We start from the raw sequence: 14,473 nt of genomic DNA, 5'->3' as shown, positions 1-14,473 counted from the left end.
AAATATTTTTAAACTACCAGACCCTTTATTTTCATAGTTCATTGAGATTTTATATCTCAATCCTTTATTTTTATTTCCTTAGCAGGTGGAGGAACTTGGCTTGTAAAGTCAAGGTGTTTGTGTTCCTCAAAAAGTCGGTAGGTGTCAGGTTGTTTTGAGAAGAATGGATTGTAAGGTCAGGTGCTATGTAATTCAAGCTTTGAATTAGTGGAATAAATCCTTCCGAGTGAGGGTATTAGACGTAGCTACCAAGTTGGTTTTGAACCAAAATAAATTCTTGTGACATTTTAATTATGCAATTTTTGTTTTACTTCAGCCTCTGATCATTTAACTCGATTGCTACTACTTTTATTCTAAGTAAGTCACCAAACTCGAACCAGTTTTAAAAAAGTTAGAAAAAAGAATCCAACTTAGTCAAATACAATTCAACTCCCTTCTCATGTTTGCACCTTTAATTGGCATCAAGAGTTCGGTTTCAAAAATTAGCACTTTATAGTGTTTGAACAAAGATTCAAGGATTTGGCAATGTCTGAATTTGGTGAAGAAGCTGCTGGAGAAAACATCAAAAGGCTATCTTTGTTTGATAATGAATGATTTGAGTACTGGAAGGACATACTGAGGAGTTTCTTATTTTATCAAGATCCTTAACTTTGGGAGTTAGTGGAAGATGGTTACACTACTCCAACAAATTCTGATGGTACTAAAATTTCAAGGAAAAAGATAGATGATGAACTGAAGATGTACAAGATATATCACAAGTTCAGAACTTTTATGATCAATGCAATCACCTTCCAGGAATTTGATAAGTGTACTGACAAAGAGACAACAAAAAGAATCTATGACAATTTGGTTATGACTTATGAAGGAAGGAACGAAGGAAGATCAAGAAGCAAAGACCAACCTCCTAGTAAGAAAGTATGTTTGATTATATTGTCCAACTATGTGTGATTATCACTGGTATAAATATTTGTTTTTTTTTCTAATTTTATCTTAGGTTAGATGGAGCAACATATTACTAGAAAGAAATATTTATTGGAGAATTACCTAAATTATTTGTAGAAAAAGTAAAAAGCAATATTACAAAAAAAAATTATGGAATTGTACCATATAGTGATTTAAGTACGGGAGAAATATATAATTCCATAGTAAAAACAGGAATATAAATTTGTATTGATTCTAAATTACAAAATAAGATTGAATATGAAAGTCTTCATAGTAGAAGAAAATTAGGTTCTTTATGTATGTGAGCAGTTTGAAATAGTAAGCTAAACTCAAGAGTATGTCTACTAGCAAGAAGAAATTAACATTCAATAAACTTTTTATTAAAAGAAGAAATTTTAGAAATTATAAAAAACACTCATGTAAATATCAATAATATTATAAGACTAAGGGGAAAAGAAAACAAAAGAAAAACTTGCAAAGTGTTTTAAATGTAGAAAATTTGGTCATTATGCAAAAACATATAGAGTTAAAGAAAAAATTAATAATATAAATAACTTTAATATTCAAGAAGAATTAAAAGAAATTTTTATTAAAATCTTAAATAATATATTGATTTATATCATGCTGAAAGTTCTTTGAACGAAGAATCTGACTACAAAGATGTTATTAATCAAATAAATGAATCATCATCAGAAGAATTATATAACTCTTCTAAATGTCTAGGGATAGACATACGTGATTTTAATATTTGTGTTAATAGAATTAATTTAATTAATTGATATGTTAGGTAAAATGCAAGACTCGAAAATAAAACAAAGTTTGATGAAAAAAGTTAAAGACATTGTTGTTGACGAAGAAATGATTAGAGACAAATTATTATTTTGTTACTATTCGTTTTATGATTCACTAATACGGGTCACTACGCACTCACATGAGTCATTATTACTATACATTTTTATTTGTTTATATTTTTAACTTAATAATATGTTTTTTCTTTGTTTGAGGAAAAAGTAAGGTATTATTGTCGTCTAAGTATGCATCCTTAGTTTATAAAGGAGCAACTCATAGCAGTTATGATGCATCAATTTTCTGAGAAAGAAAATATTTGTCTAAAAATTCTTTTAAGAATTTTAAAGCTCTCTTTTTATAATTTGTCTTCTTAAATGTTGTTTACTACTTTTGTAAATTATATTATCAAATACTAAAACCTTGTATTTTGAATTATCAATTCGTTTTCTACACTTTCACGTTGTGTTCCATTTTATCATTTATTAATATAGTCGCCTATTATGATGTACAAGCAGTCTAATAACACAGGATCTTTAACAATTGGTGAAGGTCCTAAATTTTTTTAGTTTTTTTTTAATTAAAATGAGGGTGATTTTTTTTAGTTAAATATATTTTTCATTCTTATAAGATTACTATCTTTTAAGTTTATTCCTTCAAAAAATTTATTCACAACTAGTCTCTATTTTAATTTTATATAGACTTTTTTTGGAACTAAAAATTTCATTTTTTTAAAAAAAAATTCAAAATATGAACTAAAAATAAATAAATAAATTTAAGGACTAAAAGTTAAGAATTTTTTATATTGACTAAAATTTATTTTATCAATTTTTTTTAATTTTAATAATTGTATTTTTTTTTTATTAGGGACCTAATTCTTAAGATTTGAATAATATCTCCTAAATCTTTAAAACGGTCCTATATATATATATATGCACAAGCTTTTTAAGTAATTCTAAATATAAGATTTGTATTTAGCAACTTATTCTTTAAACATTTTATTTAAACATGAATATTAGTAACTAACAAATTCTTAGTGTACAGAATATTGTTAATTTTTCTCTGATTTTAAATTAATTTAAATTGTTTGTTATCTAATCTATACATATTGTTGAAATAGGTATTCTTTTGGTTTCGTGTTTTTTTTTAAACTGTCTTTTTTTGCTTTAGTCTCTTAAACGTAAAAGAACACATCATTTCACCTTCATTGAACGAAATAGTAATTTACAATACTCTCAAGTGACACCTTCATGTAACATTTTTTATGAATAGTAATCAAACAATCCAAGAGTGCACCAATCACTTGAAAACCAAGAAAAGTTAAACTAAGTTTCTCACCTCAATATTTTTAAATCTATAAAAATATACAATCGAATTGATTAATACAAACGTATAAAATACACCTTTAAATTAATCAATTTAAATAAAATTTGAGATTTTTTTAAAAGATTTGAGGATAAGAAAAAAAAACTTTCATCAATTAATTAATTCTGGTAGTTCAATTGTGCTTTTGATTATCGGTCCATTGGACTTCGCATGGACCACGACATTCCTATATTTTTTTTATTTTTTTATGTTATAAATAATAATGATAGGTTATTTGAATAATAGTGATAAGTTGTCCTTAAATTCTTAACTCTATTGACAAATATCGATATTGTTAAGTTGTACGTCTTGCCCCGGATGTTTGAAATCAGGACTCATATTAGTGTGAGTTAATTATAGTAAAATTTAACATCTCTTCTAAAATCAAAAACAAAATAGTGATATTTTACTGCTCCCTCTCTTCTTTGTTCCCTAACTTTCTTTCATCTTCCCCTCGAACTGCTAACGATTTTAGTATGGGAATTGAGATTATGAAATTAAGTGTGTAAATTATGATTGTGTGAATTGTTTATTTTTTTCTTCTGATTAGTGTAATGTAGATGTGGGATTGTGAATTATTTTACTTTGTGAATGTGAGTTGTAAATTTGAGAATTGTGAATTAGTTGTCTAAATGTGTTGTGTAATTAATTCTTATATATTTTTAGGAGTGATACGATGTTTAAAAATAAAAATGAAAATAAAAATAAAAAATAAAAATTGATCCAATTGTTTGTGCTATATTAAGAAATTGTCAAGAAGTTTGGTGAAAACTATTTTTAACATGGAAATATTAAGTGTGTTGCTATTTTTTGTATTCTTATGGGCTGAAATTCATCTCATCTCTTCATTAACTAATCCTCAAGATGGTAATGTTTCATGACATCCCTTTTATTTATGTCCATGTGCGTGCTCATCAAGAATTGATGCCTTAAGTAATAAAATGGTTTTGTTAATATATAGATTATGTTATGTTATAAATAAATAAGTAAGAATGTTTGTTTCATGCCAAAACACAGGGGGCGATTGTTACACTTCTATATAAAACAATTACTTTTTGAAAGTTTGTATTGTTTGTTATAGCTTTTTTAAAAAATAAAATCTAAAAATAATTTAAAATTTGATTTTTTGAGAAGTTGGTTTTAGAAACTTCTAAACAAATTATTTTTTATAACTGCTTTTTATTATTAAAAAAAATAATAATGAAAAAAGTGATTTTCAACATCAAATTTAACCGTGGATCATAATTTAAAAGTGATTTTTTATCAAAAAGAAAAACAATGAATCATTATGATTATGTCAAATTCAACATCAATCTAAACATATATTTAGTTAGTTTAGAGTTTTTCAGATTGATCAGCATTTTAATAGCTTATACTAGCTAAAAACTCTTAAGTATACAATAATTCTCCTTAATGCTCATTAAGGTAATTTCTAGTGTTTTCAAAAACCTACCATAATTGTTTAAAATATGATTTTTTGAACCCTTTTTAAGAAATTCCAAAAAATTATATTAAATAGAAATCATTCATATTTAATTTACTCCAAAACATCTCATATCTATTAATTTTATATTTTATTTTATTTTATTTTTCATTAAATAAAAATAAAAGTTTTGAATTAATTTTTATTACTGTGTTATTATTTGACCAAAAGGGTTGTAAACAAAAATAAATAAATCCTAACATATATCTCTTTTCATTAACAAGCAAATATCATACAAAAAATTAAATTAAACTTATATATTGAAGTAAAAAAAAAAGTTTGGTTAAAAAATTAAATTAATTTTTTTTGTGAATTTTAAGAAAAGACGGACAAAATTAGGTGTCGACAATGTCCATAACGGTATTTTAGATATTAAATTTGTCGACACTATTTTGAAATCAAATTGGTTTTATACTTATATTTTTTATGTTAACAAAAGGATTTTGTGAGAACAATAAATTTGGCTTCACTAAGTATGCAAAGAAGAAAATAAGAAGAAGGTATCAGAGGAAGCGACTAAAGGATCCCACCAGAGGACACCACTAGAGGAAACGACCAGAGGATAGTGACCAAAGGAAGTAAAAAAGTTAGAGGAAACAAAGACAAATCAGTAGACGAAATGCTTTGTAAAATAACGCACATCATGCCTCTGATATTTTCCTCTAAAGTTTTGGTCTAAAGACTGGATGTGAAACTTTTTCTGAAAGATTCAATTTGCTTTTGAAGTCTTTGTGCCTCTATTGAATAATGTTTCAGTATGGCTCTGATGAACAATGTTTCAATGTGCCTCTAATGAGAAATGTTTTAGTGTGCCTATGATGAATAGTGTGTCAGTGTGCCTTTAAGGAATATTGTTTCAGTGTGCCTCTGATGAACACTGTTTCAATATGCCTTTAATGAACAGTATTCTAGCATGCCTTTGAAGTCTATTTTTAGCATGCCATTGAAGCCAAAGTTCAAGTATGAATCTGAAGTATTTATTGCATTGACTCTGAATATGCAACACATGCCAAAATGTTGCCTCTGATATGCAACACACACTCTTATGTTGCTCGAACTCTGATAAGGAAAGAAATGTGATTTTCCCAAGCCACTAACTATAAGTCGCACAACTTTGCATATGCTTCTAATGCTAATTGTTAAAACAAAGAATACAACATCTAACTCCATCAAACAAGTCATACTCTAATGAAGAAAAGTCAATGTCTCTGATGGAAAGTCAACAATTCTGATAAAAGAAAAATTTCACTTGGCCATATCAAAAATTATGAAGGTCCAAGAACATGGTCTAGTGTTTGTTTCCGCCTAAATCAAATCAAGCGTGTGAAGGAAAATTTAGTTGAACAAATTCCAAATGAAATTTGAACAATTTCCTAACACAATCTGAACAAAATACAAATATTATCATTCTAGAAGAATTGATTAGATCAGATTAAAAAAATAAAGAATTGGCTAATTGACATATTATAAAAATGCATCTAAATGAAAATTATTTTTGAAAAAGATCATTGTACACCAAGCAGAAACAAAGATATGATTCATAATTAACAAAGACTAAACGAAAGCCCTAATTTCAACTATAAATATTGGATCAAGGGTGAAAAAGAAAAGCAAGAACAACACGAATGCACAAACTCAGAAATCCTAAAAATCAAAAGTTGTTTAGAAAGCCTCAAGAGCTCAATTTCTAAGTATTCAGAGTTGAAGGTTTGAAGTTCCAGCAAAGCACTTGTTCAAAGAAAATTATTCTAAGTGTTGTAGTATGGAAAAATCATTTTATCAAATCTTCTTAGTAGAAGCAAACCAATCAAGTTATAAACCTTTGTAATCAAACCCTGGTGTTAATGTGCCTTCAAGGGGTTGTCAGGTTGTGTGGAGAGGACTTGGCTGGTATAGTCAAGGTAATTGTGTTCCTCAAAAGTTTCGGGTTGTTAGGCTGTTTGAGAAGACTGATTTGGAGGGTCAGGTGTTATGTAATTAGAGTTGTTGAATTAGTAGATTAAATGCTTATGAGAATGGATGTAGTCAAGTTATTGGTGAACTAGGATACATTACTTGTGTCACTTTACTTCTACATTCCTTAGTTTCGCTACCACTTCTGCTCTAAGTCATCAAATCTGAACTAGTTTTAATCAAATAATTAAAGAATCCAACTTAGATAAACACAATTCAATCCTCTTTTCTCGTGTTTGCACTTGCACACTGATCATTAGTGGACTGATATTTTCACAAAACCTTTTGCTAAGGACATATTCAGTTTTATAAAGTAGCGTCTGAATTTAACGTTTACAAAAGAATGATGTTGAATCCTCTATATGATTGCCTCTGGTAAAAGAAAGTGAATGGTTAAATGTATATACATTCTAACTCTACTCACATTAAATTTATTTGAGCCTTTGGCCAATCAAAATTCAATTAATCCATAAATATACACAGTTTTCCTAGTAAGGTTGTGATATTTTGACAGCGGGAGAATGTATCTTTTTGAAAGGAACTATTTTTAAGAACCCATTTATAACTCATAGCTCACTGTTTTCCTTTTTGCTCTATCGGAACATATTCATCTAATGATTTAAATATGCATCTTTTGAAAGGGAGTAGGGGGAGCTTTGCTAAAATGTTTTATTTAAAATTAAAAATTGTTCACAAAATGCACCAATGTTTCGAATAAGTGTGCAGTTCATAGAACAAGTAAGTTTGTTGGATATTATGTTATATCCTCTGATTCAGTTGCCTCTGGAAATGCAAGCAATGTTCTAGCTCAGTTGCCTCATATGAATACAATCATGTTCTGATTCATCTTCCCCTAACAAGCGTGACAAGCAAGTGACTACCTCTACCATGGATAAGCATGACAAACAAGTGACAAGCAATGTTCTAGCTCAGTTGCCTCATATGAATACAATCATGTTCTGATTCATCTTCCTTTGACAAGCGTGACAAGCAAGTGACTACCTCCACCTTGGATAAGCATGAAAAAAAGTGATTGCCTCTACCTTTGATAATCACACCAAGAGTCTAATTGTCAAACTTTGAGTTATTATATATCCTCTAGAGAAAATCAATGCTTTGAAAGAAAGTCAAGGCTCTAATGATGTCAATGCTCTAAAGAAGTCACATGCTCTGATAAAGTCATTGCTCCAACAAGACAAAACTCTACGCATCCTCTAATCACCGTGAATCTATTTTGTTTTGTGATGGTCTGTGAGACATGCTCTATTTACATATCCTCTACTACTTCTGATTTCATATCATGATATGTAGAATCATTGATACAGATTCACTTCAAGTATACGAATTTACAGAGACTTGCTATGGAAACTTCAATAAACACACGTTGATCTTGTGAAATTGGGTCAAAGGCAAGAAAACCTAAAAATATCTTGCGAATGGCTCTACCTCATTGAAGAATTCACCAAACAAAAAAAACAACAACTACAAGCAAACACAGCTGCTCTGCATAATCTTTTTTATTCTAAGTGTTGAAATTCTTAGATTACTTGTTAACATCCTTTTGAGAAGAGTTATTCAGAAAACCTAAACTTATCTCTTTGTTACCTATCCTGGTAGTGGCCTTTTTCCTTAATGGCTTGACGATACTAAGCTGGAAATTGAGAAGACATTCTATGGTTGATTTCAGCATCTTTTTTTGTTGAATATTTCCTTTTCGGGATTTTGAAATAATGGGGTTTTGAAATTGAGAATGGGGGAAAAGGTAAGGTTTTGCATGCATATATTGTTGGTATTTCCATTCAAATTTTTAGAAACCATTATGTATGTTGTATGAATTTTGGTTTGCTACTGAATTGAAAGATTGAGTGTTGAATGTTTGTGGATAGTATGGTGTTAACTGTTATATCTGGTCTATAAACATTCTATGTTAATTTTGTTTGGAATTCCTTCTAAACATTTTGTGTTGACTCTATCTTGAACTTCCTCTGAACATTCTATGTTAATATGTCTAGAACTTCTTCAAAATATTATGTGTTGACTCTTTTTGGAACAACCTTTGAACATTCTATGTTAATTTTGACTGGAACAACCTATGAACATTCTATATTAATTCTTCCTGGAACTTCCTCTAAATATTTTTAGCTGGATCTGTTCCGGAATTTCATTTAAACATTTTATGTTAGTTCTTCAAGGAACTTCCTCTGAACATTCTATGTTAATTATGTCTGGGACTTCCTCTGAACATTTTATGTTGATAGTGTCTGCAATTTTCCTTTGAATAAATTTACAAGTTGTTTTTTATAAGGAAATTAGAACCTTATACAGGTACATGAATACTTATAATAAACATATAATTCAACAATTAAAATTTATTGTTTTTTAAACATAGTCATTAAACAAAGAAAATAGTACTTTGTGCTCAACTCAACAAGCTAAATTATAAGACAATAATAACGTCAACAAGAACTCAATTACACCTTTAGTTAATTATAATCATTCCTATGCAAAAAAGCCAACAATCCCAGTTATTTCACTTAGAAAATAAATTAAGTATAATCTATAATTCATTTTTTTTAACTCAATTAAATAATCAAAATAATATTTGAAGTAAGTAATGGATAGTTAAATAAACTAGTGATGATGAACTTAATTTATTTAATTGCCTAATACAGCGAGTAACAACAATAGAAATGACACTTACGTTAAATTTAATCTACAATTAGAAAGAAGAAATATTGAATTATCCCACTTTTAAACACTCCTAACAACTCTATGAAGGTGCAAACACGTGAAGGAGAGGTTGAATTGTGTTTGATAAAATTGATAACTTTTTACTAATTTGATGAAGGTTGGTTGGTTTTTATGAATTACTCAGATAAGGAGCAATTGGATTCAGAAGCAGTAAACAATAAAAGCATAATTAATTTGACACATATATTTATCCTGGTTCACCACTTACTTGGCTACATCCAGTCTCTTCATTGAAAAGACTTTAATCCACTAATTCAAATACCTTGAATTACAATGCACCTAACCCTCCAAGCTAGTCTTCCCAAACAGCCTGACAACCCCAAACGTTTGAGGAACTAACCACCTTGACCCTACAAGTCAAGTCTTCTCGTAACAACATGACAATCCCAGATTGAACAAGGAACTAAATCACTATCGGGTTGGATACAAAAGATTGAAACTTGAGTAGTTGCTTCTAACAAAGCTGATAATAATAATAATTCTCACACTCTAAGAAAACAACACTAAAAAATATTTCCAACTTGAACAAATGTTTCTCTCTTTGAACTCTAAGATCAATTAAGAACTTTGAGCTTGAGTTCTTCTATTCTTTTCTTCTTTTCGATGCTTTTCTCCTTCAGCCTTGAGCGTCTATTTATAGTGAAAATTTGGGATTCAATTTAGTCATTGTTTAATTCTGAATTGTATCTTGTTCAGATTGAGTTTTTAAATTCTTCAAATTGATTCTATTTCTATTTTGTGTAGATTGAGTTTGTAAATTCTTCATATGGATTTTGTTTCTATTTTGTGTAGATTTGAGTTTGTAAATTCTTCAAATAAACTCTTCTTCAAATGATGATCAAATCTTAATTAAATCTTCTTCAAATGTTGATCAAATATTCTTCAAATCTTGACCATATCTTCTTTTCAACTTGGTCACAGATTTTGTTTTATTATAAATATGAATCAAATCTTATTTTAGATTTTCATCAATTATAAATTTGAATCAAATCTTATTTTAGATTTTCTTCAATTTTAAATTTGAATCAAATCTTATTTTTGATTTTCTTCAATTATAAATTTGAATCAAATCTTATTATAGATTTTATTCAAAAATATGAATATTCTTTCTTACTTTTTGAAGTCAAATATATTGTTATTATAAAATATTTTTATTAATATCAAAACTCTAAATATATAATCAACTTGACCCACTTGAAGGTAATAAAAAGGATTTAGAAATCCCTAAGAGACACACAGAAAGACAACGGAAGAAGAACGGTTGTCAGAGAAGAAAAATAAGGGTTTGGTTCCAGTGGTGGTAACAGGTGTGTAGCAAACTTGCTTCGTTTGATCTACAAATTTAGTATGTTATTCCCACCACTGAGTTTGTTATTTTAATATATAATTTGAGTAGTTTTATCTTCTCTGAGAGTTACTTTGGCATACCCATTTTAGTGGAAGGTTGTTATAAGGTTGTTATAGGGTTGTTATTGTTGATTGATATTCCATATTGTTATTAGGAAGACTCTTGGTGTACCCATTAATTATTCCAGTGGAAGTATTACAGGTCCGTGGTTTTTATTCTCTCAATTTGAGGGAAGTTTTCCACGTTAAAATTGTGTTTGTCCCATATTTAATTTTCTGCCAATTATTATTGCTCTTGGTATTTTCTGTTTGGCCATTTATCTGCACAGCTGGAAAAAAAATATTTCGCATTGAGATAATTATCGCTAATTATCTCTGGTTTTTCCCAACACAAATAAATAATATATGCCCACACCCGAACATACTACAACCAATTACCGGACAACAAACTAAGCTCCCAAAAACTACCTCAAAAACCATAAATCAATTATACACCTTACAAAAATATTGACCGAACACATATGGGACATTATCAATTCAAGACCCAAACAACGATAGAAATTCAATTTTATCACTTAAATTATTATGGAAGTATTACTAAACATTTAACATCAGAAAATAATTTTTCTTTTCATTTCAAAATTTAAAACTCTTACTTAAATTACTCGTTAATAAATCACACACATTTTTTATTAATTTATAATTAAAACTACTAAAATTCGTAAAATTGCTCTCATGTTTTAACCATAAAACACACATTTCTGAATATTTAAACACTAAAAAAAGTTATTATTTTGAATCTATGTTTTGAAAGAAAAACTACTACATGTATATAAATTGATAGAAAAAATTTCAACATGTCAAAGCTTCTAAAATAGTCTGAATTTACTAACTTATTTTCTCAAAAGTATTAATACAACAAATATTTTAGAATTTTTTAAAACGATCACATTAAAACAATAAAGTCGCTTAAAATAACATAAGAAAAAATTATTAGAATGTCTAGTATGTTATGAATTAGGATGATAAAGAGGATACAATCAGAGGGTATAGTTAGAGGTTACAATCACATGATTAAATAAGAGGATACAGTTAGAGAATGCATCGAGACCAATTCAAAATTCATCATCCTTTGGGGACTGGTTGTAAATTTTGTCTTAAAACTGATTATGCTCTTTGTTCTCAGGACATTCTCTAATTGTAGTATAGTAGTATTATCATGACACTCTAAACCACAATAAATCATGAAGACTAAAAATATTCTGCAAGCACTTCCTTTTTAACTTAACAATCACTAAAATTTCTGAGTAACAATCCACTAAAAACAATTATCTACACAACATTCACTAAGTTACTATCCTATTAATTCTTTGATATGTTCTCTTTTCTAACAATTAGACTCAAACCTACCTTACTTTATCTTGTAATTATTTCCTACTACCTAATAGAATCTATACCTTAACTTCCATTACCTCCTTAAGCTCGTGACTATGTTCCTAATAAGTTATTAAAAAGTCAACTAGAAAATCTACTACCTAATTAAAATCTAATTAAAATGTAATTTAAGAGTCTGAGAAGATTTCAAAGTGGATAGAAAAATTAAACATCATTAGGCACATACATAAACAACTATTTTTAGGCAAATGCAGAAAAAAGTTAGAGTTATATGTAAGTAGTTTGTATAGTTATTTTAATTCTTTTAAGTTTGATTCAATTCCACTAACCCAAATTTGAGACATGTCAAGATAATACAACGTACAATGCAATGAAAGTCACACCACTTAATGTGTATTCACGTTAATTTCACAATATTTCACATAACATACAACAAAACTTCCATAGACGTCTAATGAGTAATAGTAAAATAAAAATTACACAATTAATAGGGACACAAAAAACTCAATAGACATATCGCCCACACGGTCTGATTGAACGGAACATCTTTGATACCACTAACGTGACACACTAAATCCAAATAGAACTAAAAAGTAAAATGTACTAGTTTTGAAAGAGATTCGCAACGGTCCCAAAACAGAGTATAAAAATTTCTTTTAAAATATAAGCTCAGGATGCACGCTCAAACTTACACAAGAATTTTGCATAAAAATTCTTATTAAAAATCTTTTAATATCGAATATAGCTGAGGTTTATTAAACAAATATTTCTGGCATAAAAACATGTTCAAAACTTAGAGGCAATTAATTTTTTATCTCCGAATAAAAGATCAAATATAACACAATTGTTCGATAGAGTTTACAAAACATAAATTAGTTCATAACTCAACAAAACACAACAAAGTACACCCACCCAATATCACCTATCAGAGCATGGATCACCAACCGATAATCTGAAATAATTGTGCTCTCACAAGCGTCAAACACAAGCAACGAGGGGTGAGTTTCAAAAACATGTAATAATATAAAGTAATTGAGAAGAACACGAAAAACACATATTAAACACCGTATCATATCAAATCACGACCAACAAGAATATTTGAGGTAAAACATTGATACAATTCACAACATCAAGCAAGTCTACACACAAATCAAGTGATGTTATGCATGCTCTTATACTCTAGACTCCTCCTCTTTATTTGGTACCATTCTAACTTTGGAGTACTTAGTTAGTAGGCTTGATATTATGTCGTCATGCAAGTGGACGGACAATTCAAATTGACCATATTCATAGATCCCCTCAACTCAATCCAAGACACATATATGCGATAGTTGAAGTAAATGTGTGTTGCATGGTAGCTTCTGAAATTTGGAGGGCTACCTCTAAGTCACCTAGGAGTTCTCCACTCAAATACCTCCAAGGTCTAACAATCTTGCCTTTAGGCTCAACAGTAGACTGCCACGATCAGACTCATTCAGTTGTACTTCCTCAACATCACTAGACTTGTCAAACCCTACCTATATGATGACAAGATAATCTTCACTTCAAAGAAATAACATCTATTTTCTTCCTTCGTTGACCTAGGCTACTCACTCCATTAAGATCATCATCATCGGTACAAGCCAAATTTGTCACTATTCAATTAAACACAATATGCATTTCATGATATTCATAGTCAACAAGTACACATCATCATTGCTATTTCCATAGTCATAGAATTACATTCAAAATTTATCATCATAATACACAAGCTCCTACAATATAGGGTTTTCACTCACAGATAATAATACTAGATCATTCACACACACCACGTCAATTTCAATGCAGATAATTACAATTCATCATATTTTATATCATATAACAATATCAAGGGTGGGTATAAACAAAGTACATAATACATCAAATACACAATTCTATAATAATTCAACTGCCACACGATCTTCAAAATCATATCAAACATCTTATAAAAGTTTCTAACTCATTTTTTTAACCTTACCAAATTCAAGTTTGCTCATAAGTCAATTATTACTCAAAGGGCTTTAGCCTTACATAGCCAACCCCAAATGAATTGTGGGAAATAAGATTTTCTAATTTATCTCACTTAATTTACACTCATTGATTCGAACTCACTCTCACCCCATACCTCGATTGAAGATTTCGTGCAACATAAGAGAAGATAGAGAACTTCACGACAACAATAAACTCAAATAACTTATTGAATATGCATCTCGCCTTCGTAAATCCTTGTCTTTAGTAACCCACAAAGACAATCGAACAAACATAACACACCAATGAAAATAATTTTTTTACAATTTGTAGTATAGTCTCAAACAATTCTTTTATAATATATAAATTTTATATGCACTTCTACATAAATTGAATAATTAAATATTTGAAATAAATAATAGTTATAATATTTTAATAATAATAAAAATATCTTACTTGTTATAA

The sequence above is a fragment of the Cicer arietinum genome, chromosome 7 (assembly GCF_000331145.2).
Source record: "Cicer arietinum cultivar CDC Frontier isolate Library 1 chromosome 7, Cicar.CDCFrontier_v2.0, whole genome shotgun sequence".
NCBI classification, from domain to species: Eukaryota; Viridiplantae; Streptophyta; class Magnoliopsida; order Fabales; family Fabaceae; genus Cicer; species Cicer arietinum.
Note: the sequence above shows the minus strand (reverse complement) of the source record.